This window comes from Phyllobates terribilis, unplaced genomic scaffold, assembly GCF_046119375.1.
Source record: "Phyllobates terribilis strain yellow unplaced genomic scaffold, ASM4611937v1 Scaffold_5__5_contigs__length_657084704, whole genome shotgun sequence".
NCBI classification, from domain to species: Eukaryota; Metazoa; Chordata; class Amphibia; order Anura; family Dendrobatidae; genus Phyllobates; species Phyllobates terribilis.
The window spans coordinates 412,715,300-412,743,007 of record NW_027362765.1 but is presented as its reverse complement, the minus strand read 5'-3'; positions in this window follow the sequence as shown (position 1 = coordinate 412,743,007).

Genomic DNA, 27,708 nt, shown 5'->3' with positions numbered 1-27,708 from the left:
CACACGGAAGACACAGGAACATTCAGGTCTTTGGAGATGGACTTGTAGCCTTGAGATTGCTCATGCTTCCTCACAATTTCTCAAGTCCTCAGGCAGTTCTTTGGTCTTCTTTCTTTTCTCCATGCTCAATGTGGTACACAAAAGGATACAGGACAGAGGTTGAGTCAACTTTAATCCATGTTAACTGGCTGCAAGTGTGATTTAGTTATTGCCAACACCTCTTAGGTGCCACAGGTAAGTTACAGGTGCTGTTAATTACACAAATTAGAGAAGCATCACATGATTTTTCAAACAGTGCCAATACTTTTGTCCACCCCCTTTTTTAGGTTTGGTGTGGAATTATATCCAATTTGGCTTTAGGACAATCCTTTTTGTGTTTTTTCATTTGTCAGGGTAAGAAAGAATATATATTTTTCCACTTTTATACTTTTATACGCTTTGCTTATGTACTAACCACCATTTTGTGTCTTATAACAATAAGCTTTCCTTGCTACGTGTTACTTAGATCGAAATTTATGCTAAGATGGCGCCGGTATCAGCCAGCACCTGTTTCAGAGAAATGAAACCGAATCATCAACTGACGGTTGTCTGCCCAGAGACTGAGTTAAGGAGACGTGGACCAATCAGGAGTGGCCGGATACTAGACATTTATGGCTTACCCCGCCCCGAACAATCCATTTATGGCTTACCCCGCCCCGAACAACCCCTTTCCCCTCCCCATTATGTAGTGTATTTAAGTTTGTGCATGCGGAAATAAAGGCAGAACATTGCTGAGATCGTGGCTTGCCAGTAGCCTTCTGAGCATGCTCTGAGTTTGAACCAGCTTGTTGTCTGACTCATTCTTTGAATAGGTGACCCATGCTCATAGCCTTAATTTGGAGTGACTGGAGGATGAGTGGAATGTCGCTACGACCCCGACAAATGGCGCCCAACGTGGGGCGTGGCTAGCGGTACGCCGCCCTCCCGGACCCATATTGCTGACTTCCCTGGTGGTGACCGCGGCGGCTGAATTTGAGGCCTGATCAACCTCCATCGAACACGGTAAGTCGATATATATTTTATATGTCTCACTTGCCTGTGTGTCAGCCGCAGTGGTTCCTGTGGGGTTGTCAGTTTGGATCTGGGTGGGTGACCGGTCGAGTGGTGAGACCTCAGGCGTCCCGCGCCACGTCCTGAACCAGCAACTGTGAGACCGAGTGACGTCGCATGCCTGCGCGTGCTCGTGTGCACACCACCTCCTCCTCCCCCGGTCACTGTACTTTTCTTAGATAGTTGCCTCCCGTGACTGATAGTCGATTCCAAGCCATCCCTAAATTGAGGTGTAAGAGAGAAAGAATCTGTGACGAATTGAGGAGTGCTCTTCGTCTACCACAGAGACTGCTGTATGGTCAAGGTTAGGGAAGGGGATAGATTGAGGTGTCTCTCTATCTCACCAGTGTATTGAGGTGTAGTCAGGGTGCCTTGGTGAGTCGCACTGTAAAATCGCCATTCAAGGTTAGGGAAGGGGATAGATTGAGGTGTCTCTCTGTCTCACCAGTGTATTGAGGTGTGCTCTACACTGACCGGTGGCGACCTGTGGACTGCACCAGTGATCTGAGTCGCGACAGATCATTGCATTCTATAAGAAAATGTTGCGTATGTTCAAATCTGAAAGACCTCACAAGTTGCCGGATGGTGCAGTGGGAGTCATCCAGCTAGTAGAGTCACTGGAAGGCAAGAAGGCTGTTAAGAATGTTAGGAATCTGTATAAAATGATAAGCTTGCCCAGTACGGGCAGACTTCAGCCTACAGTATGGAAAGAATACGTTATACAAAATAAGGGGAAGTTGAGTGACGAAGGACTCCTGCACCAGGCTCAGGCACATTTTAGAGTAGCAAATGATTTAAAGGTTGAGGGCTGGAAAGAAGTAGATGGTGCAGGGGGAACAGAGAATGCCGAGCCTTTGTTTGGATACATGAAAGCTGCAGAATGTGATTTGTTATGTGACTCTAAATTGGCCGTAACCCCGTTGATGCCTGTCACTACACCGAGCCCTCAGCCACCACCCTATAATGGCGCCGATGCCAAATCATCGGAAGGATGGACGTGTCGTATGTGCGGAGAGCAAAACCCGCCTTGGGCGAAGTTCTGCTTTGTCTGTGGGGCGGGCCGCCCATGGCACGATGCCCAGCCTGTCTCCAAGAACAATCTCACTCCCACTCCAACTCCTCCCTCCAACGGCCATCTTACTACACCTTTTACTTGTTGTGGGAGGCCCGGGAAACCCCAATCCGGCCTATATCCACTATTAGATCCGTCCGGTGCTTATTACCAGCCGCCAGCACGGGTGGAAAAGCCCGCAGTCCCAGAGCACCCATCTGAAACTAATGCGATGCCCTCTGCTCCAGTCCATGATGCTGAGGCGCTCCCTCTGTTCCCCATGGGGGTCGCCCATAACTCTGGGGATATCCTCCTCAACTCCCCAGAATTTCAGGCCAGACTGCTCTCCCTCCGCCAACATACTGTTACTCAAGACGATACGGAGCCAGATGAGGGATGGGCTCAAGATACTCCAGCGCCCCTCCCTTTACCCCATACGTCTCCTATGGCATCCTCCACCCCACATTCATTACCCATACTCCAGCCCTTGCTCCAAGCAACTGCTGAAAGAGCACCACCCCCCAGCCCCTCAGAAGTCTGGGACCCCTGCCGCTCCCGGAATCTAGTAGACCCATCAGGACGCCCTGTCACTCTGTCAATAGGCTATGGTGACATCCTTACACATCGGGTGGGGGCCATAGTCAACCCTGCAAACACCCGTATGAGCCATGCTGGAGGATTGGCTCGTAAAATTGCCCTTGCTGCTGGTTCCACTCTGGCTGCAGAATGCCAGGCTCACTTAGCCGAAAACGGAGAGCTTTCAAAAGACCAGACCTTAGTCACCCGTGCGGGTAGACTGCCCGCTGATGTCATCATACATGCAGTGGGTCCTATTTATGACCCCCAGAACCCCGAAGAGTCACGTTCCACTCTCGCATCTACCATCCGTTCAGTACTCCTCCATGCAGGATATGCCCAGACGCACTTTAGCGATACCACTTATATCTTCTGGAATTTTCGGCTACCCACTCGGGCCGTGCATGGAGGAACACGTACTAGCCCTCAAGGAAGGCATGGAGACCCTCCCCCATGGATTGGACTCAATACGCATTGTATGTGTCCGTAGTCCAGCAGTTCATGCTGCTATGCCTTTGGCCCTTAAGCTACTAGTGGCAACCTCCTCCCCGACACCGATACCTAATGTGGTTCTGTTGCCTGAAGAATCCTCCCTAGCGGCCACCCCAAACACCACCAAGGCACACGCGACGATGCCCGGTCCTCAACAAGTTCCTGGACCTTTAGGGATGATCAAATATCAACCCTTTACCCCAGTACAAGTAGACACTCTGGTCTCAAAGCTTCCTGATCCCGATAAATCTCCCATGCAGTATGCTAGAAGCTTGGACACAACCAGAGCCATTTATGGTGCAACCTGGGCTGATTTGGCAGGTATCACATCTGTGAAGGCCAAGGAATATTTCTTGCCTACTATCGATAAGGCCATGGATTCCACAAAAGCAGGATCCCTTAGTACGTATGAATCCGGCCTAGAATACATGAAACAGTTAAAACCCTGGGCTCAGGATCGCTTGTCAGATCAAGCTGGGTCTGTACAAGATGTTCAACAAGACCCTGATGAATCTGTGGAAAGATATGCTGCAAGACTCAGCATGCATTTTGAGGATCTCGGATACAGTCCTCACGTCAAGACGCAGGCCGCCCTGTTGGTTCAGGCCCTAGTAGATGGCCTACAAGACGCTCTCAGAGATGAGGTTCTGAGGGTACGCCCCGAGATTCGTTCTTCTTCTTTTAACGACGCGGTGGACATTGTCAAAGCTTTCCAAAAAGCCATGCTAAAAATGGAAAAGGATACTAAGCCAAAGAAGAAAGCCGCTCCTGCCATGGTATATCAAGCTCAAGAAAGCTACCCACCCCCTGGTAACCAACATGGAATCAAGTGGGTAATGGTTAAAGGCACAGGTGATGATACTCCTCCCACATATAGAAAACAAGACAGAAGAAATGACAGGGGGCCACCTAGAGACAAGAGACAATCTCGTGATTCTGAAGGACGCATGCTGTGTTGGGAATGTGGTAGCCCTAATCACATTCTCAGAGACTGTCCAACCCGCAGACAATACCATGACCGCTCGTTTCATGACGGTCCACGCAACCATGGACCTTCCCGTGAACCATCTCACCCACGCCAATGACGGCCCGGTCAACCAGTGTCCACTTTCCCGGCTACGCACCCCACGGCCGCCTGTGGGACTGTCACTTTACAGGTGGACCATCAACCATTGAAGTTCCTGGTGGACACTGGGGCGGCCACATCTGTCATTTCTTCCACACAGCTCCCTCCCTCGGTATCCCTATCACCGGATACCCTCACCTGTGTTGGGGTGGAAGGCCAACATATTTCCTCTCCACTCACAGTCCCTGTGTCTGCAGGACCATTCACTGGAGTACTCACAAGATTCTTGGTCACAGAAACTTGCCCCGTTAATTTGTTGGGAGCCGATCTCTTAGAGCGGATGAAGGCAACTATTACCTTCGGAAACCATGGTATGGAGCTTCTTCTGCGAGATCCTCATTCCGAACAAGGGACTGAAGACCGCTGCATTCTCAAAGCCTTCCCTCTCATGATGATGACCATACAACCTCACACTCTTCTTGATACCTCACAGTTCCCTCACTCTCTGTGGTCCAGCGGGCCAGAGGACGTTGGCCTCCTGCAGGTTCCCCCGGTCCAAGTACACCTCAAGCCTGGACACAGGTACCCACGGTTGCCACAATACCCCCTCAAGGCGGCACAAGAACAAAGCTTGGGTACCCAAATCCCTTCCCACCTGGAGTCAGGAGTCCTTGTCAGATGTGTATCTCCATGCAATACACCCCTCTTTCCTGTAAAAAAGAAAACCGCTCCGGGAGAGCCTCCAAGATACCGGTTGGTTCAGGATCTCAGAGCCGTCAATGCAGCTACCATTTTAGAAACTCCAGTGGTACCCAACCCAAACACCCTCTTGTCTCAGGTGCCTCCAACGGCCACCTTGTTTACGGTGTTAGATCTGGCCAACGCCTTCTTCAGTATACCCTTGCATGAAGATTCGTGGTTTCTTTTTGCCTTTACCTTTCAAGGAGCACAGCTTACATGGACCAGGACTCCACAAGGAGCCCAGAACTCTCCTAACCAATTCATTCATTCTATGAAGTCTATTCTGGAGCCATGGGTTCAAGAGAACCCTCAGGTCACTCTTCTACAATATGTGGATGATCTTTTACTGTGCGGCACTGAAGAAAATTTGCCAGAGATGTCAGCATCCCTTCTCTGGTTTCTTCACTCAGCTAACTGTAAAGTCTCGAAAGGCAAAGTCCAATGGTGTCTGCCCAAGGTCATTTTCCTCGGACATTGTATATCACAAGGTGCTAGACATCTGACTGAAGAAAGAAAACAAGCCATCATGGATATCACCTTCCCAACCACCTACTCCGCTATGCAGACTTTCCTTGGTCTCATCACTTACTGCAGGCAATGGATCCCGGATGCCTCAAAGCTTATGCAACCCCTGTATGACTGTCTTAAGGACGAAGGCTCTGTCTGGTTTCATGCTGAAGATTCGCGTGTCTCTCACCAACGCAGACTATGTTTTGACCGCCTTAAACAGGCTGTTGTCTCTGCCCCGGCCTTGGGCTTACCAGACTATACTCAGCCATTTCACCTCTTTGTCTCTGAATCAGAAGGTCATGCCTCTGGACTTCTAGCACAACGCTATGATCATAAGTATCGGCCTTTAGGCTACTACTCAGCCCGCCTGGACCCTGTCGCCCGAACTGCCCCCACGTGCCTTAAGGCGGTCCACGCTGCTCACATCCTCCTTGACAAGTCAGCTGATATCGTCCTTGGACATGATCTAGTTATACAGGCTGGCCATGATCTCTCGGCTGTTCTGCAACAAACCTCTCCGAAACATCTAACCAACCAAAGACACCTGCGGCTGCAGTGTTCCCTATTGCTGCCCTCCAATATAACATTTACCAGATGTCTGACTATCAACCCTGCCACTTTGCTTCCACCTTCTAGGGGGGAAGACGAACAGGGTGAAGGTCCATTGGTGGAACCTCATGATTCTCATGATTGTACAAAAATTTTGCAGGAAGAGACTTCTGCTCCAGAGAATATGGTGGCACATCCGCTCGCACACCCTGCCTTGCACCTATGGACTGATGGATCCCGTTTCGCAAACACTCAAGGGAAGTTCCACACGGGATATACTGTCACAACAGACCTAACAGTCCTCAAGGCTGAAGCTCTACCACCATACATGTCTGCACAAGAAGCTGAACTTGTAGCTCTCACAGAAGCCTGCCACCTGGCAGCTGGAACAACGGCAAACATATATACCGATTCTAGGTATGGACATGGAATTTGCAATGATTTTGGACTCTTGTGGAAGTCTAGAGGATTCATCACAACTGCAGGTAGACCAGTGAAACATGCCTCATGGATGAAGGCCCTAATGAAGGCCCTGGAACTACCCATTCAGGTTGCTGTTATCAAGGTCAAGGCTCATGGAAGACTAGATTCCAGGGAAGCCAGGGGCAACCACCTAGCTGACCAAGCAGCCAAGACTGCAGCAGTGGAGAATGTGTCATCAAAGTGGCAGGAAAAGGAAGAAGAGATGGGGGAGACCCTGCAAACCGTAGCTGTGGCGCTCACTAGAGCAAGGGCCAAAGAACAGCCGGCGGAAGACCATACAAGTCCAGCGGAGACACGAGTGGAATCCAGGGGGGTCAGGATGCCTGAAGAAAAATTGTGTGAAGAACAAAGGAAGACCCCCACTGAAGAAGTCAAGCAATGGAAAGCGGCGGGAGCCGTGCTGGCAGGTCGCAAAGATTTAAAGGTCGACTCAACTCTTTATCAAGTGGACGGAAAACCTTGCTTGCCCAGGCGCATGTACTCAGCCGTGGCAGCATGGGCTCACGGGCCTACACACAGAGGAAAGAATCAAGCCTTGGCATGTATCAAGAAACTGTACTTTGCACCCGGAATCTCTTCCACTGTGACTGCATACTCAAAATCCTGCTCTGTCTGCGCTACCTGCAACCCAACGTGTACGGCACGGGTCCCTCTCCAACACCTGGCTAAACCAGACTACCCTTGGCAGAGAATACAAGTCGACCATATCCAAATGCCTAAAGCAGGAAAATATGAGTACGTTTTGGTAGCCGTGGATATGTTCTCAGCCTGGCCCGAGGCCTACCCGGTTGTCAACATGAGTGCTAAAGTCACAGCCAAGAAACTGATCACTCAAATTGCCTGCAGATTTGGAGTTCCCCAAGTCATAGAATCGGATCAAGGACCAGCTTTCACAGCAAATATCTACAAAGAACTTTGGAACATGTTGGGAACAGATTTGGGCCTCCACACTCCATACCATCCTGCCAGTTCAGGCAAAGTGGAAAGGATGAATTCCACACTCAAGACCCAGCTCTTGAAAATGACCCAAGATCATCCCCTCCCCTGGCCCGACCTACTCCCTATAGTATTGTATCATATCAGACACACCCCACAAGCTAAACATGGGCTAACTCCCTATGAAATTTTGTTTGGGACCCCACCTAAAATAGGAGAAATTAGGCCCCAAGAGTTGTCTGAAACACATGATAGAGTAGTAAAAGTTGTGATTGCTCTGTCTAAAGAATTGACTAACACCCGCTCTACAGTATCTGCTTCTCTCCCAGAATCCACAGGTGATGCGGTACATGATTTCACCCCAGGCGACCTGGTGTACGTAAAGAAGTTTGTCCGGAAAGACTGTCTCCAACCCAGATTTGAGGGCCCCTACACTGTGATCCTGACTACTCCTACAGCTCTGAAGCTTGAGGGCAGGAGCACCTGGATTCACGCCTCCCACTGCAAGAGAGACAAAGCGAGCCTATAAAAGATGACTACATTCTTCTATATCCTTTCCATATGCTTACTGTCTGTCCCAGGGTGGACAGCTACCACATTTTGGGTAGATACTCACGCAAAAATCCAGACGTATCGAGTTGATTACTGTGACATAGTGAATTGCGCAGGAATGACATGGTATGCTGCATAGTCCCCTCATACAGGAAAGCTATAAACAATGCTGTTCCAACCTCCGGGACCTTTTTGAATCAAGAAACCACATCTCTGTTACATGATGATACCAGTAAGGAAGATATGGAGAAATACACTCCTTTGAACAAGCCTGACCAGACCCCCCATGACAGAGTTCAATTGAGAGATCTAGTTTAGGGTCAGTTGGGAGAACTCCATGTGTTATTTAGGGTAGGACTCAATTGTTTGGGGACGTCCCATAAGGGGGCAGCTTCTAAGATAATTGGGTGAAGAAATCCACCTCCCCTCTCCCCACACATGGACAGTCTCAAAGGCCCCGAAGCAAGGGAAAGCTTAGTGTTTAGGGGGGAATGTCAGGGTAAGAAAGAATATATATTTTTCCACTTTTATACTTTTATACGCTTTGCTTATGTACTAACCACCATTTTGTGTCTTATAACAATAAGCTTTCCTTGCTACGTGTTACTTAGATCGAAATTTATGCTAAGATGGCGCCGGTATCAGCCAGCACCTGTTTCAGAGAAATGAAACCGAATCATCAACTGACGGTTGTCTGCCCAGAGACTGAGTTAAGGAGACGTGGACCAATCAGGAGTGGCCGGATACTAGACATTTATGGCTTACCCCGCCCCGAACAATCCATTTATGGCTTACCCCGCCCCGAACAACCCCTTTCCCCTCCCCATTATGTAGTGTATTTAAGTTTGTGCATGCGGAAATAAAGGCAGAACATTGCTGAGATCGTGGCTTGCCAGTAGCCTTCTGAGCATGCTCTGAGTTTGAACCAGCTTGTTGTCTGACTCATTCTTTGAATGGTTTACCCATGCTCATAGCCTTAATTTGAAGTGACTGGAGGACGAGTGGAATGTCGCTACGACCCCGACACATTGAAGACAAATTAAATGAAGATAATAATACCAAAGAATTTGTGATTGCAATCATTTTCAGGAAGAAACTGAGTATTATCTGACAGAATTGCAGGGGTGCCAATACTTTTGGCCACCACTGTATACCTTGTCTTCCCAGTACGAACAAAGTTTTCCTGAATCACCTTTCTCACATACGTTCTTGACTAGCACCCAGCTTCCCGGTGCCAATTCTGCTCCATAACATTTTCGATCATAGTACTCCTTAATCTTGCTCTGTCCTTGCGTAACCACTTTGGACGCTATGTTGTATGCCTCTGCCATCCGTTTCTTCCATTTCCGAACGTACTCCAGCTACTCCCTGTAAGTCTCTGACGCCGGAGTATCGAACATGATGTCGATTGGCAGTCTTGGCAATCGTCCATACAATAGGAAAAAGGATGAGTAACCCATTGCATCGCTTTTTGTACAGTTATAGGCATGTACCACTTTTGACAGAGAACTCTTCCAGTCTTTTTTCTCATCGGCTGTTAAAGTGTGCAACATCGACAATAATGGCCGGTTAAAACGTTCCACTTGTCCATTACCCTCTCAGTGATAGGGCGTTGTGTGGGATCTCTGAATTCTACAGTACTTTCCTAGCTTGGCAAAGAGCTGGTGCTCAAATTCTCTTCCTTGGTCATGGTGTAACCTCGTAGGGAACCCAAACCTCAAAGCAAAATCAATGAAGATCTTCTCTGCCACTGTTCGACCCGATTTATTGGTGGTGGCATATGCTTGAGCAAATCGAGTGAAATGGTCCATCACCACCAAGATGTATTCGTAACCACCCTTGCACGTCTCGAGATGTAGAAAATCTATTGAGACTAATGGATACGCAGTTTGGATGTTGCCCATAGGTGCCCGGGTTGATGTGTTGGGACGTTTATCTTTCAGACACCCACACTCCCTGGTCACGTACCTCTCAATATCTCTCTGCATGTACAATATCAAATTTGTTGTCCTTTCCACTCCCAGATGTCCCATGTTTTCATGGAGTTCTTTGAAGACCAACCTACGGAATACTCTGGGTAGTACCAACCGCCGGTTTTGTCCTCCTTTACGATACAGGATACCGTCTTCACTGAGGTAGAGCTTCATCCATTCTTTAATTAAAACAGATACTGCTAGTGACTCATCATCTCTCTCCTGTTTACTTGGAAACAGATTTTGGTCCACATAAAGTAATATTCTACCAATTATCTGATCTTCTCGTTGTGTTCTACGGATTTTCCCTTTTGGTAGTTGTTGAATAGACCAGGGGTGATCTTGTTCTCTCGCTTTTATGGTGGTTTCCACCATCAACGGACACCACAATGGTGTGTCTTCCTCCTGAGAAGCTTGTACTGCTTGGGTAGTGCTCTCAATTGCTTCCAGACTGAGTTCCTCCGAGCATTCTTGCATGAACTCCTCAGGCTCTAGTGGCATTCTTGACAATCCGTCAGCATCTGCATTGCATTTTCCTGGCCTGTACTTGATGCTGAAATTGAAGTCAGCTAGTTCAGTGACCCATCTCTGACCCGTTGCATTCAGTTTGGCAGTAGTAAGGACATAGGTCAAAGGGTTGTTGTCAGTGTATACCTCAAACTCTTTGCTGTAGTAGAGATAATCTCTAAATTGTTCACAGATAGGCCATTTCAATGCCAGGAACTCAAATTTTCCGGCATGTAGATGGTAATTCTTCTTTGCGCCTGTCAAAGTTCTAGAACCGTAACCAATGACTCTCATTTTTCCATCTTGATGCTGATACAGGGCTGCTCCCAGTCCAACTTGAGAAGCGTCACAATGAAGAACAAATGGTAAATTAAAATCAGGATATCCCAAGATGGGTGGTTTAACCAGGTAGTCTACTAGTTCTTCCAATACCGCCTGGTGGTCTGCTGTCCAGAGAATGGGCTGTTGGGACGAAACGGCATTGTTTCTTTTAAGCCCGGTCCTAACCGTGATCTTCTTTTTCTCCGTGGGTGTTGTTGTCTCTGTTGTCCCCCCCAAGAGGAGGTATAGTGGGGCGGCAATCCTGGAGAAGCTGCAAACGTAAGTACGATAGTAGGAGAGGAATCACAATATCTGCCTCAATTCCCTAACGGTAGATGGCTGCTTGTCTTTTAAGGCCAGTACCAGAGCGATTTCTGCTGGGTCCATGGTATATCATTCTCCGGACACAATTTTCCCCAGAAATCGGACTTGTCTTTTGAACAGTTCACACTTCTTTGGGGTCAACTAAACACCGTGTTGTTGATACCTTTGTAATACGGTCCTCATGTGTTCAACATGCTCCCAGAAGGTTTTGCTGTGTACCACATTGTCATCCAAGTACGGCTGGCAGATATCATCCCTCAATCCTTCTAAACATGCCTCCATGCTCCTCTGAAATTCTGCTGGAGCTGAACTGAGCCCAAATGGTATGGGGATCCACTCATACAGTATAATCCCCATGGTGTGATGAATGCTGTCAAGGGTCTACTGGACTCTTCGACAAACCCTTGGTTGTATGCCTTACCCTGATCGAGGACAGAGAACCAGTTACTTCTTTGGTATCGGGTGCCGATCAGGTACTGACTTTCGGTTTAGTTCCCGGTAATTACAACAGAGTCTCAACATACCATCCTTCTTCCCAACACAGACAATAGGAGAGGAATAAGACGACTTCAACTTTTGGACCCAACCTCTGTTGATTAGGTCTTGTAAATACTCTTTCACTTCACGGTGTAATGGTTTTGGCACAAACATGTAACTTCTGGTTACTGGGGTTGTGTCTTTCAAATTGATTTTCAAATGCAATGATGGGATACAGCATATATCAGAGTCATCTTTGGAGAACACATGACACTCTTCTCTCAGAATCTGTTTTGCTACCGCTCGATCTTCAGCACACAAGTGTTCCAGGGCTACTGGGGGATCCCAGGACCCCGAGGTGGGTTGCGCAATTTCCTCCCCTGGGCAACTCCTGTTCCTTGGTGAAGAGACCGAATTCACTGTAGACCCCTGGGCTGGTCTCACACTGGCTTGATAAACCATTTTAATGGTTTTGATGTGACCTAACACAGTCTTTGGATCCAGTCTAATTTCGTGTCTCGTAGTATTCATCACCAGTACTGTCACTCGAGCAAACCCACCAGTAGGAATCGTAAGCAGTCTCACCTTGAATTAGGCCTTCCGGAAGTTCTGAGGAGTTTTTGGCACGAACAGTCTTTTCTGGACTTTTCTTCCCAGTTCAACCGAGACTCCACATGTCATCCCCACCATTTGGTTTGCAAGGATGATTGTTGGGCTCAAGCCTACTTTGACTTCTTTTAGGTCCATTGTATTCTGTGCTTTCTTTACTCTATGAATCACATTTTCCCCCACGGCATTAGGTATGGCAAGCGATGTGGCGATTGCATCCACCACCAGCGCCCATGGCCTTGTGTTTCGTGATGACCTCACTGATTACATTATAACCCAGGATAGGATCCTCTGCCATGTTCTGATCACTGGTCACGAGAAAAGGTACCAAAAGCTCAATGGTATTGCTGTTCTTCGTGAGTTGGAAAGTCACTTCCACCCAGCCTATGAAAGGGATCTAGGTCTGGTTGACGGCTTTGCCGTGGAGTTCCACTGGTCCCAAGAGTACTTTTAGTGACCTAAGGCAAGTGTGTGGCAGGTAGTGCCTTCTCCATTATTCATTTAAAAGGCTCGCTTTGGCGCCTGTGTCCCACAGTGCTTTTGCCAGGAGTCCATCTAGCTGGCACTGTAAAAAGCACCTTTCACCGATTAGGCTGATGAGGCTATCTTTATTGACCAAGGAATCCTCCTCCTAGGAGTGCATCGTTTGACCTCCGCACTGGGCATTGAGTAACTGATGCCCCTGTCTCCCTTGCAGCTGTTGTAGACGGGAACACACTTGGGGATAGTACTGACGCAGCCGTTTTACCTCATGCACCGTTCTGGGGTTTGGTGAGATTTGGATTTGCTTCTGGGGCCTCCTCCGTGTCGCAGTTACCAGTCGCCCCACACTGGTAACCTCCTGTCTTTTAACCCAAATGACCGTGACCATTGACATTCCTTGGCATAATGTCCTTCCTCAACACATCTTAGACAGTGGACACATATCGTACTCTGATTTGATGAACGGCACGCTTCACAAGCCGGCTATCTTCTGTTTTGGAACCCACTTTTGGGTCTGAGGGATACTGGTTCTGGCCTGGAACGAATCAACTTTTTCACCTCAATCAACTCGGCTCGCCGTTCTCCAATTACTTCCTCACAGTTAGCGCTGGCGGTCCTCTCTTTTGTTGGTGATTTAAGGTTCCCTCTCGGAGGTGGCACTGGAGGTTCTCTACGATGATCTTCGGACTGGCCACCGGTGGTCTCCAACTTCAGCTGACTCATTTTGGTGATTTTAGGAGCAAAGCCTTTCTTTAACTTCTGTTCGCTCTCTGACTCCAAACTAGGGGCCTCATTCATTTTTTCAATTAGGACTTTGTCCAAAATGCCAGGATCTTCTAGGTACTGTTTCAGCTGCAACTTGAAATCTTTGCTGATTAATCCCGTTCCCAATAATCTCAAGAACTTCTTCTGGACTAGTTCAGCATCAAACTTCTCCTCCGCTTCTACATCTCTGGATGCAAAGAACAGTCTATCCTTCAGTTCAATTGCTCTGAACAAGAAACTTTGGGGTGATTCATTATTTTTCTGTGAGAGGTTAATGAGTCGGTGGAACAATTCTGAAGTACTCTCTTCTTTATAGTGCCATTTTAAAATCATCTTCAGTTGTTGCAAGATCAATTGACTTTTCATTTCTAGCATACTACAGAGGTTCAGTCCTGGGCTGATCACTTTCACAACCCCCTCAACGATCTCATCTGGCTGGTAGCCTTTCTGTAAGCCTACATGGATTTGGTGCAACAAGTTCCTATAAGACAGTCTCTCTTTCTGTTTACACTCTCCAATCTGTGTCAGGATCTTGAATTCTTTTCTTATGGTGATTTGTGGTATTAGAGAGGTCTGCCTCCCTGATTTATCTAACCCGAGCAGGTTAAAGGTCTTGTCTGAGTCTATCACCCGTTCAGAGGTTTTGGTCAATTCCTGCAGGGCTGTTGTTAGGGCTTTGAATTGTTCTTTCAATTCCTGTAGTTTAGTCTGTGGACAGAGATTCACGCTTTTGGTAATTGGTGCCACCCCTCCATCCTCTAACTTCAACCTGGTTAGAAACTGTGTTAGTTCCTGGAGGAATGTCCCCATGATGTCTTTAGCTTCTTTCTCCCCCAGCTCATCCATTTTTGCATTAATGGCAGCTAATAGTTGCCTGCGGTTGTGTGCTTTGGAAATCTGTTCTACTGACATCTTTATATGTTCTGATATTGTTCTCAATAATTCACAGGTTAACTGAAGAAGCAGCTCACTAATTCAGTCCATTTGTATTTCCACATCCATTCTCTGCTAGTGAGTTTTTCTTTAGGGCTGGTCCCCATTAACTGATGTAGCAGAGTTGAGTTGAGGTGCTGTGCTGCTGTGTTTTTCCAGACACTTTTCCTCTTCTCCCTCTACACACTAATTCCCGCTCAGGATTCCCCGTACGGGCCACCAATGTTACATGCACACCGCCTAAGTTCAGATAGGGGCGAGACCGGTTACATGAATTCTTTGGAATGCTGGGGGAACTCTTACTCAGGGTGACCATAGGCTGCAGCTTCTCTCAGGCACACGATAGATTCAGTTGCTGACCTGACACATCTGACAAGAGACTTCATAAATGGTAAAACAGTAACATTTAATAAGGCACGGCCAGTGCAATGTGTGGCGCCCCTGAGGGTTCAGTCGCCACAGGGGTACTGCACCTCAGATGAGGTGTGGTATCTCCTCTCCGAGGTAAGGATGGAGCACCTCTCAGGACCCCACCTCATCACTCAACACTACACCACTCCTGTCCTGTAGGGGGCCTAAATGCACCAGGTTGCTGCCCCGGTCCGGGATAGAGGAGATGGGGGGAACCAAAGATAGGGGGAACCATGTAGTGGGTGAGGGTGGAGGACGCACTTTTAGGTTACACTTAGTATTTCATATTTAATCAACGGCCATCTTAGGTTCAAGGTCTTCGATTGTGGTCTTCTGTCGGGGTCCAGCAAGAGGCTGTAGCTGGCTGAAGATACACGGCCCTTGTTCTCTAGCCTTGAGGCGAGGGGCGGGCTGGAGTTAAAGGTTGTCTCTACCCGGTCAAGGTCCCTACCTAAGAAGGCCTGGAGGGGAGCAGAGGAGACAAGCTCCACAGGCAAAAGGATCCCAGGGGGATACAGACGGAGCGGCATACGCCACCGGTACTCTTTGTTCTGGCCAAGCCAGAGGGACTTCTGCTGCAAGAGGGGACCGGCCCCCGATATCTGACTCTGCTACTTCACGTCTTAGTCGGAGAAGCCCGGAGGCTCAGTGGATCCCACCGGGTAACGGACGGAGCGGCATACGCCACCTGTACCCTTGTTCTGTGTATAGCCAGAGGGAGACCCAGCCTTACAACACGCACCACATACGGACAGGAGAGGACCTAGTGGGAAAGTCTAGGAACACTCTGGTGCGGGGGTCCTGATTCTTGCACCCGAACTACCCGGAGTGTGTTGAACCCCCTTCCTGGTGGCCGCAGCGCACTGTGGGGTGCTTCAGTAGGGTGCCCAGCAAGGGAGTCACAAAAACACTGAACTTCAGGAGGGCAAAGTTTGATCAGCTAAGAGATGCCCTTCACCTTATAGACTGGGATAGTATCTTCAGTAATAGGAGCACGGATAGAAAATGGGAAATTTTCAAAACAGTCCTACATAGTCACTGTAGAAGGTACATACCTTATGGGAATAAAAGGGCTAGGAATAGGAGGAAGCCAATGTGGCTAAATAAGGAAGTCAAGAGGGCAATGAAAAACAAAAAAAGGGCTTTCGGTAAACTTAAACAAGAAGGCAGTGAGGAAGCGCTAATATCTTATAGGGAAAAAACAAAATCTGTAAGAAACAAATAAGAATAGCAAAAGAGGAGACAGAGAGACTAATTGCCAAGGAAAGTGTGCTGAACCCCCTTCCTGGTGGCCGCAGCGCGCCGTGGGGAGCGAGGAGAAGCCTTGCAGTTGACGCCTAACTTCGTGAGTAAAGCTTTGAAAACTTCATCCGTGCCTCCGGTCCCTTATTTCAGCGCGGCACCACACCACCCACTACGACTCCTCTCATCCGTCCTTCTCTGCCCTGAGGCCCTGCTCCGCCTGTGAGGAGTAGTACCATCTGCTGCTGCCACGACATCCCGCCTCAGAGGACTGCTGCAGCGCTGGTGGCGAATCACCAGACACCACAGGTGGCATAGTCATTAAATCCACTTGATTACCACCAACCCTGAAAGCCCATTAAATCTTTTATGTGACGGCCCTGGGCACGGAACGTGTCCAGGCCACGACTGCAACCCCCAACATCTGACCCGGCTCCGAGTACCCCCATCTCTCAGGGTAGGACTGTGAGGCGTCACAAAGCAACAGGCTCCAGTAATAACAGTACAGTCTCCTTTGCAGCACAGCAGTACACAGTATTATCCGGTAGCACAGTACAGCACAATTTTAATGCATATGTAGCACCCTGAGGACTCGGCTGCTACAGGGGTATTACACCTCAAGCCAGAGGTGTGGTATTCCACTCCCGGGTAAGGATGGAGTGTGGGACTGAGCTCAGATAGCTGCATACACTACATACATCCCATTTCCGGGGGACAGACCGACGGTACTCCCACCAGTATATGTGCAGGTACGACAGTGTCTGTCCCTGGCTGGAGTGGGAAGGGGGGTGGAACATCCCAGTAGTGTAGGGGCAGATAGGGGGAGCAGTCTGGGTAAGGCTAGGAGCTCATTGGGTGTTGGTCACCTGAGCTCACACATAGAGGGAGTATATAAGGTGGGCACCATCTTAGATCAGGGTCAGTCTTCTGTAGAGGGTCAGTCAGTCCTGAGAGAGGTCCAGGAGCGCCTGCAGAGAGAAGAGAGAGAGGAGAAGAGAAGGACCCAGAGGGGGAGAAGAAGGAACCCCAAGAACCCAGTATACAACCAGAAGGGTGAAGGGTTGGCACGCAAGGGAACCGGATCCCAAATTAGTGGAGGAGAGAAACTACCCTCAACTAAGAACCGGAGGCTGCGACATTACATGTGGAGCAGCCCTTCACCAAGTCCACTAAGAAGGCACACCGAGCATAGGGTCAGGGAAGCCAAAGAAGGTTCACCCAACAGGAGACCCGAGGGAGCCGGACATAAGTGGACCCCTGGTGGGAACGGCCAGTAGAGAGGACAGTCAGAAAGGGAGCTCAGGACCACGCTCCAGAATTGCTTGGGGGTTGGCCGAGTCCAGGACCTGGTGGACGCAGCACGGCTCGGGCGGTCACTCAAGGCCAGAGTGACCAACAGAACAGCAGTAAGTAAAAACCCTGAACTGCACAGCCCGACTCTGAGTCTTCTTACCATCCACACTGCACCACCACTACCACCATCCTCTACACCTGACCCCCTGAGGCTATACCCCTCCCGTTGGGGGTTATACTACCACAGCTGCACATATACCACCAGCCTCAGCGGACCCTGCTGCAGCGGCGGCCTTTTGACCGCAAATCAACGGGTGGCGTAGTCGACACTAAGAACAACTAATAACATCTGTAAAGACTGCCACACACTGAGTTTGACACCCTGGGCACGGACCGGGTCGCCGCCACTCGGAGACTACAACCCCCATCAGATCCGGCTCCGGGTAATCCCCGAACAGCACTGGCCCAGGGGGCGCGTCAACTTTGGCGTAGTCGGCAGGATTTCGTGCCCACAACCACCGGGTACTGCGTGCCTGAAGAGAAGTTCAAATTTACCTTAAGAAGAAGTCTCCCGCCGGTTCCAGAGGGTCCCCGCCATGGGACGCCATCACGGATCATTTCCCGCCGGTTGCCCGCCATCTGCAGCTTTTTCCCGCCATCCACGGAGTTTCCCGCCACTGGGAAACGATTCCCGCCATTTCCAGAAGATTTCCCGCCTTGGAAGAGCGGACGCCATTGTGGGCGTGCCAGAGGGTGGCAAGAGGTCACCTCTCATCGTGGGCCAGGTCAAGGAATGGCGCCAAAAGCGGAAACCGCCCCCACCAACAGAGACTGTGATGCTGGAGATGTCCATCAGCGTGAGAGAACTGCCCCTGGAACTGACAATCACAAAGTTGCCCCGGGACCACCTTCAATGTGGGCGGAGACAGAACAAAAGAGAGAAGATGGGAGCAGCTTGGAGGAGTCTGGAGAGAGCGCACCCGGAGACAAGAAGTCTGGAGAGGACTCCGGAGGAGCCGCACCCGGAGATGGAGGGAGAGGCAGGCAGCACCGACCCAGTGGTCAGGAGCCTGTTGCAAGCGACAACCCCAGAAGGCCTGGTGGAGATCCTGGCACAGCTCCCCCGAGACCGGGAGCATGCACAGACCGCACTGGAGGGCTTGGCTCAGAGGATGGCCCAAGTGCAGCGGGACGTACTGGCCGCATGGAGCAGAGAGATGGCCCAGCAGGCTGGAACCCGCCAGCGAAGCACGCCACCCGAGACGAGGAGACAGACCGCCTCTGAGGATGGTGCAGGAGGAGTGAAGGCCGGAGACGGCGCCGAGAAGGGAGCTGGACAGATGGAGGCAGGTAAAGGGGACGTCACAACCCCGAGCCGAGAAACCGCGTGCCTGCCCCAGCTCCCCGTCGCAGAGCCCGAAATTCCCCCTGCCGTGCCCGTCACTGCATCGTCACCGCTCCAGACAAGGCCTCAAGCAGAAGCCGCGGCCGCGACCCCTGTGACGTCACGCGCCTCAACCCTGAGCGCGGCAAAGCAGGAAACACCACCGGCCTGGTCGCAAGGTCTAGTACCCCCGGGCGCCGCAGTACCAACAGCGCCCTCTACCTCTGCTGAGTCACCGGCCTGGTCGCTGGGCCAAGTAACCCCGGGCGCCGCCGTCTTCACGGTGCCCTTTACCTTCAGGGTGCCCCAAGCCTGGTCGCAAGGCCTAGTGAACCCGGGCGCCGCTACCACCACCGCGCCCTCAACGTCCACCGTGCCGCACCTGGGTGAAGACTTGTTTGCCCAGCACACGTGCCCGGATGGGCAGCCCTTTGTGTGGCCACCGGAGTTCCACCATCCCCGACTCCGGAAAGAAAGACCCCTAGATGAGCCCCTGATTCCGGTTCCGAAGCCCGTTAAGATCACCCCACTCTCGTTGGAGGAAGTGCAGTTTGCGTGGGACCCCACCGGAGGAGACCTCATGGGATTCACCCAAGAGTCTCGGGCAGCCGCAGCTGAGCGTGCGGAGTGCTGCCGGCAGCAGTTAGAGGTCTTTGACCGCGAGCGAAGAGAGAGGCGGGTCCGAGAGCAGCGGCTGCAGGAACAGAGTGCAGAGCAGAAGAGCCGGACCAGGAGGAACCCCCGTGCAGCCCACGGTCCCCGTGCCACCGGGACTGTAATTAAATTCCAACTGCAGCACGGTTGGGGTTTCATCAGGGATCATCACACCCCCGGCGACGTCTTTGTCACCCGCAGAGACGTGGAGTCCCATCTGCCGGAGGGACACAGAGGTCGTGACCTATATGTAGGGGACGAGGTCACGTTCACCCGGCACAAGTGTGCCAAAGGACCCTACGCCCTCCATGTACACCGGCTGACGGAGGAGGAGCTACGGTGTGAAGAGGAGCAAGAGGATCCGGACGGGTCTGAAGGAGGAGCAGGAGTACGCCGTCATTAAAGTACGGTAAAGAGACTGTACATAGTTACCCGTCAGGGTATAAGAACTGTTACTGCTGCTAGTTAAAATATAGTCCCCGTTGGGACCAGCAAATTGAACTGAAACCCATGTGTCCCTATTCCCACTGACCGAGGACTGAGAGCGGTCATTCCTTTCCTAATACCTGGCCGAGGACTGAGAGCGGCCATATTTCCCCTTGTATATAGTTGCGCTTTTTAAGGCGCCCCCTACTGATTTTATAGGAAAGCTGTGTTATTCTACAAGAGACTGTCGCACTTTACCCGGTCACAAGTTGCACTGTGGCCGGAGGAACAAGAAAGTTTACAAGAATGTTTATTATGAAAAAGTTTTATGCTGCAGAAATATATATATAATGTTTTATATGTTTATGTTGTTATGAAAAAAATTGTATGTTTATGGATGTTTTATTCTCTTACAGCCCGAGGACGTGCTGTGATTTACCAGGGGGGAATGTAGCACCCTGAGGACTCGGCTGCTACAGGGGTATTACACCTCAAGCCAGAGGTGTGGTATTCCACTCCCGGGTAAGGATGGAGTGTGGGACTGAGCTCAGATAGCTGCATACACTACATACATCCCATTTCCGGGGGACAGACCGACGGTACTCCCACCAGTATATGTGCAGGTACGACAGTGTCTGTCCCTGGCTGGAGTGGGAAGGGGGGTGGAACATCCCAGTAGTGTAGGGGCAGATAGGGGGAGCAGTCTGGGTAAGGCTAGGAGCTCATTGGGTGCTGGTCACCTGAGCTCACACATAGAGGGAGTATATAAGGTGGGCACCATCTTAGATCAGGGTCAGTCTTCTGTAGAGGGTCAGTCAGTCCTGAGAGAGGTCCAGGAGCGCCTGCAGAGAGAAGAGAGAGAGGAGAAGAGAAGGACCTAGAGGGGGAGAAGAAGGAACCCCAAGAACCCAGTATACAACCAGAAGGGTGAAGGGTTGGCACGCAAGGGAACCGGATCCCAAATTAGTGGAGGAGAGAAACTACCCTCAACTAAGAACCGGAGGCTGCGACATTACATGTGGAGCAGCCCCTCACCAAGTCCACTAAGAAGGCACACCGAGCATAGGGTCAGGGAAGCCAAAGAAGGTTCACCCAACAGGAGACCCGAGGGAGCCGGACATAAGTGGACCCCTGGTGGGAACGGCCAGTAGAGAGGACAGTCAGAAAGGGAGCTCAGGACCACGCTCCAGAATTGCTTGGGGGTTGGCCGAGTCCAGGACCTGGTGGACGCAGCACGGCTCGCGCGGTCACTCAAGGCCAGAGTGACCAACAGAACAGCAGTAAGTAAAAACCCTGAACTGCACAGCCCGACTCTGAGTCTTCTTACCATCCACACTGCACCACCACTACCACCATCCTCTACACCTGACCCCCTGAGGCTATACCCCTCCCGTTGGGGGTTATACTACCACAGCTGCACATATACCACCAGCCTCAGCGGACCCTGCTGCAGCGGCGGCCTTTTGACCGCAAATCAACGGGTGGCGTAGTCGACACTAAGAACAACTAATAACATCTGTAAAGACTGCCACACACTGAGTTTGACACCCTGGGCACGGACCGGGTCGCCGCCACTCGGAGACTACAACCCCCATCAGATCCGGCTCCGGGTAATCCCCGAACAGCACTGGCCCAGAGGGCGCGTCACATACACAACCACAGGCTTTTCCTTCACAAGGACTCAATAGTACACAGCATTCTTTATCCTGCAAGAAGATGGAGGGGGGAAGGGTATGATGAGGGAGATGATCTCTATGACAGGCTTCCTTCCAGTCCTTATCTTACTGGCCGATAATACTCCATACTGTTAGCTCAGGGAGTCTAACTGACCTTTGTTTAGCTTCCCTCCTGACCTGAATTCTGTTCCCTTGTCTTCTGTGAGATACAGATCATAAGCCACCTTTCTCTTTGGCTCTGGCCAGACAGTAAACAACTTCCCCACAATCCCCCTGGGGTTCTGCTAAAACACTCCCCTTCTCCTGTGACTGTGTTAACCCCTCTAGTTGCTGGATTCTTCTGGAGCACAACACTTCCTGTTACTTCTAATAGTTGCCGAATAATGTTTCTTAAAGCAACAGCACTACTTCTGCATGTCACAAAGAGCCATAACTTTTTTACTTTTCCATCGGTATAGACATGTGAGGAGTTGTTTTATTGTGAGACGAGTTCTAGTTTTGATAGACACTATTAATTTTATCAGAAAATATACTGAAAAACAGAACAAAAAATTACAAATGGTATAATATGGTGAAATAAAAATCAATGCAATTCCACCATTGTTTTTGGGTTTTGTTTTTATGACATTCATTATGTGGTAAAAATTACTCTAAATCATTGCTCTGCAGATCAGTATAATTACGGAGATACCAAACTTGCATCATGTTTTTTTTTTTATTTAAGTTCTGAAAAAAATTCAGAATTATGTAAAGAAAAAATAGTTTTCCTTTCTGTCACCATTTTCCGAGACCTGAGGGCTGGTTTGATCGTTTGATAACTTATACTATATAATGCAGTAGCACAGTCCTGAATAGTATAGTGTAGATCATGGTGTCTTCTGAGCTTCATCACGTGATTGAGCTTCAGAGGAGTACCAAGATGGCAGCGACACGGGGATTCAGCAGGCCCCAGACAGCCATGGTAACCAAGTGGTCGAGCTCAGCTACACCCATGGCTTTAAGAGACAGATGCTGGTTACGTAATATAGCCGACATGAGCCGCCTGTGGAGGGAGCTCAGCTCCTGAGCCCCCTCAACACATGCTTCCCCCTTTCCAGGACCTTAATTCAATGGAACTCTAATGCAGGAGGTAGTCAATGTATAGGGTTTTGGGACAAAATTCAGTATAACTTGTAATCCATGTATTCAAATTCCTGCTCATTGTTGGCAGTGCGGTGTCTTATTCTTGTTCCCGACATTTTCAGCAGTAATTAGGCCTTGCGTCGTCATGGCAGCAGACTAGGCCTCACACACACTTTGCTTTATCTAAGGTTTATTATGCTTTGGAGTCTGGAGAGACCTTAGTGTATAATGATGTATATTCGATTTGCATCAAATAAATTCCATGTGAAATTAAATTTCAGCAAATTCGCTCGTCCTTAGTCCGAGGCAACCCAGAGCATAATAGTGGAGTTCTGCAGACTAAATTTCAACCCTTGTAAGGAGTGGCCCCACTTTTTGTTCTTGAGTATTTAGATACAGCACTAGGTCAGTAAACTCCATCTCTGCCCCAGGAGAAACAAGGACTAGGGCCCCAATTCATCAAAACTCTTACACCAGAATTCAGGTGTGAAAAAAGTAAAAAAAGAAGATTTTTGCACAATGCAATGCTATGCAAAAATGTTGCAAATTTTGCCATTTTTCCCCAGCCATGACAAAGGGGCAGAGGCGTTCCTTATGCCACATATATTACTCCAGTTTCTGACTGGAGTAAGATTTGTGGCACACAGAGGCACTCAATGCCTCGCCTGATTCATTAAGAGGTGTGTGACTATTAATGAATCAGAACCATCGCAGTCCACCCTGCCCTCTCATCAAGACTGGCATTTTTCTCGCCGGGCTTAATGAATCAGGGTTTTAGACCTCGATTTATAATTTATTTATTTTTTAGTAACTGTCCTTTTTTGTCTTGTGGTATTCATTGCAGTTTTTCTGTGCCAAGTTCTTCAAAATTGGCCCAAGAGCTTCAAGAATTTTGCTTGAATCCAATAAAAAATTGTTATTATTTTTGTACTTAACTTTTTTTGCAACCTTTTAATGCAAAAAGGCACAAGTTTTGCAAAATATCGCAAAAATTGTGGCAAACTTTTTGGCGTTCATAAAATCGCTCCAGGGGGACACTGGAGTACATTTGCAACCAATTTTGTGAATTTTTAAAACGTTGCAAGTGATGAATGAAACCAAAATATCTGGAAACCCTAAACTCCATCCATAGATGGGAACTAAAAATGTTAAAACAGGCGTACACATATAAAATCGTTAAAAAAAACTCAAATGGAAAGATGAATATGCCTCAAACAAGAAAAAAGGCACAAAACACTCAACAAAGAGGAACAAATACAATCATAAATTGGACCAGCGGAGTCTATCATACTTGGTGGAGGGTTGTTTGGGGGCCATTATACTGTTTGGGGGCTATATGGTGAGTCATTATTCTGTTTACAGGGCTATGTGAGGGCCATTATACTGTTTGGAGGGCTATGTGGCAGGACATAATACTGTTTGAGGACTATATAGGTGCTATTATACTGTTTGGAGGGCTAGCGGGGGACCATTATACAGTGTGGAAGTTTGTGTGGGGTCCATCATACTGTATGGAGGGTTGCATTTGGGCATCATACTGTATGGGGGCCATTATACTGTATAGAGGGCTCTGTGGGGGCCATTATACAGTGTGGAGGTTTGTGTGGGTGTAAGAGGGTGACCAGGACCTGGTCATGCACCTTTTCTTTGTGTGTGCACATAATGTGATATCCTGTTTTAAATGTGAACATGTGTTATGATCAATTGTCTGATGTGTCAGTTATAGGGTCAGTATAGGTTAGTGCAGGTAGGGTAATAGAATAGTAGAAGAGTAAGGCTAAGGGGGGCACTATAGCTTAAAGCAGACGTAGTTGTACGTTAGGAAACAGTTAAGGGGTTTAGGAGTTGCTCAGGGTGGGAGGAGCAGGTTCAGTGAAGAACTGAGACTCTTCCTGATTGCAGGGCTTGGAGTGAGGAGAGAAGAGAGGAGTTGGTGGTCCAGGGGACACCGGTGACACGGTCTGTCCAGCAGCGAAGAACCCGTATTCAGATACTCTGAATTAGATATTTCTTAAACGTTCGGGACCTACGGTCCCCAGGATCCACAGAGAAGTATGTGTCCAAAAGCCTTCACTGAAGGGGAAGTCGGACGGGGAATAATCAGTACGGGATTCTTAAAGCTGTGAGGGTCTCATAGGCCAAGAGGGTCCGCTATGGAAGGGACAGCACAGGACAAATGGACAGTGAACATCAATACGTGCTGTGTATCGGACGGTAACCCTGGAAAAGTATGTGATCAATGCTGCATGCTGTATGAAGTTGATTTCATGTGTTCCAGTAAAGTTTCATTTTATAAAAAAGAGTGGAAGTCCCTAAATGTGTGTGCGGCAGTTCCTGAGGTGAAAGAACCAAAGACAGCAGAGACCTGCAATCAAAACATGAGTGTCCTGCACCACACGCACAACACAGGAGAAGTGGGACATTTGTCTTTGTCAGTGGGCCAGGGTGTGGGAACACGTCAGCCTCTCGCCACAATTACTACCCTGAGTCCTTTACATGGGGTCCATCATACTGTGTGAAAGATTATATTGGGGCATCATACTGTGTGGGGGCCATTATACTGTATGGAGGGCTGTGGTGGCCATCATATTGTGTGGAGGGCTGTGTTGGGATTACAGTTGGGGCATCATACTGTTTGGAAGTGACCATATATTGCCGGGTGCCAGGGGTGTACAGTAGAGTCATCATCCTGTGCGTGTGGAGGGTACTGTTGAGGAATTCACTTTGGGGGTATCATACTTTATTTGGGGGGCACTTTTGTTGGCATCATACAAAAATGAGGGCAATGAAAGAGGAAATTAGGGGCTTCGATTGGAGGAAAATTACATAGTAAGGGCTGCAAAGTTGTGAGATGTGCTCTTCTGTGACCTCACCAAATATTTTTTTTTTCTTGGGGGCCAGCAATTAAAACTGCTATTGGCCTCATGATTTATATGTACACCCCTGATTTGGACCCTAATTAGGGTTGAGCGAGTATGTTCTGTCCGAGTATGCTCGGGCCGAGCTCCGAGTATTTACAGCTGCTCAGTGATAAGGTTAAATCACTCCCATGTGCATGATTTGCAACTGTTTGACAGCTTTATTACATGTGAGGAATGTGTAAGAAATAGACATTCCTCACATGTAATAAAACTGTCAAACAGTTGCAAATCATGCACACGGGAGCGATTTAACCTTATCACTGAGCAGCTGTAAATACTCGGAGCTCGGCCGGAGCATACTCGGCAAAAGGGTTAATAGAACATACTCGCTCAACACTAACCCTAATACATTTGGGTTCTGTCCCATATGAGAAGTACCAGTGGTGATACAGGGTTAGTTAGGGTAAGGGGTGCTGGGATTTCACAAGGGGGCAATGAACTTGTAATTTTTACTCTGAAAAATCCTTTTTATTCTGGTGTTTACTGTAATACTTTTGATAACAGCTATTTACAGTGATATAAATTTTTACTATTTATTAGAACTGCCTTAAATATCTTTCCAGATCATGGAAATTTCCCCAAACAGAACAAGTTTTCAGTACAAATATTTTCATCCATCAGCGCCGCCGTCTCTCAGCAGATTGTCAGCTCCTGTGAATAGTGCCATTGTTGGTGGATTTCCTTCTTCAATTTATGACACAACCATTTCATTGCTTAAACTTTGTAATTCTATGTTTTGGGTCATCAGTGGATGTTTTCAATATAAATGAGACCACAGAATCTATTGAAGTAGACCATTGTCCGCAGACCAAAGCACATCGTTACCACTGTTTATAGGTAAGTATATCCAATACAATGCACTGGGTTTATAATGCATCCGTGATGCACCACATATTGTATGACTACATTTCCTGAAAATGCAAACAAATGTCGCTGGCGCCACCTACCGGAACATTAAGGAATGAGAGGCTAATATACTGTATTTGCTCTTCATATTCTAAACTATTCTAGAACTCGGGGACAAAAATAGGGGTAAAGTGTTGCAACTATAAAATCTGAGAAAGTGCAAAACTGTAAGTCAGGCTGGAGCTTGGTGCATCAACATTATGAGAAGATACTCAACTGGGCTTCCCAAGCCCCAATAATGGATCCCAATGGTCTTGCTGAAAAGAACTGCGTTTGAAACTGATTCTGCTGATTAAAGACACTAAACTTATCTTAGACAAGTTTGCACACCTTGGCAGGACTGGCCGGTCATCTCATGTGTTATGGGGGCTTTAGGACTCGTAATTTTGATTTCGCAATGGGATTAATTAATAAATAACTTAATGTGTCTTTGTTGAAAATATATCTGAAATATTGGTTTTGACATTAAAGGGAACCTGACAGTTGATACATGTTGCCCGATCCATGGAAAACATGTAACAGTGGCTGAATGATTTCAACCATACTGTAAAAGCCACCAGTGATCGAGCCGCATAGAAGACTAGTCCAACAGGCAAGTCCCCAGCGGCCTTCCCCGCCCACTGTCAGTGATTGACAGGTCTCTTTCTGCATCACCAGTATCTATATATACTGTAGATCCTGCCGCTGGGTTACATGACTTTTCTCATGTGTTTTCCCGGCGTCATGTATGGCATGACACGGACTGTAGATGATTTCCGGGTTGTGTCATGGTGGTGCATATGTTGCCATCAGCAATGCGTCATCTTGCGCTCACTCATATGATGTTCCCATTGCCTGTAAGTACCATTTACCCACACCCTTCCCACTATGATGCCACCCTCAAACAAAGGCAGACACCAAAACATGCATCGGGGTGGGGCGCTATCTTTGCCCCTTTCTCTATGTGACCCACATTTTACCTACCTGAATGTAATAAAGTATTTTTATTATTACTCATCTATAAGATGTCATCTTTGGACATATAACCGTTGTTTTTGTCTTTTTCTGTTGTGTGTGTTTTATCACAATTCCATCTCTACTTCTTATGTTGTCCAAACATATATTAAATACCTAATGGGTTATTATAGCCATATGATAAAACAGATCATCTACACTGACACAATTTATTTATTGAGATATTTCCTTATGCTGTTTTCACTTTAAGTCCACGGGATGAGCAAACTGATCCGCGGAGAT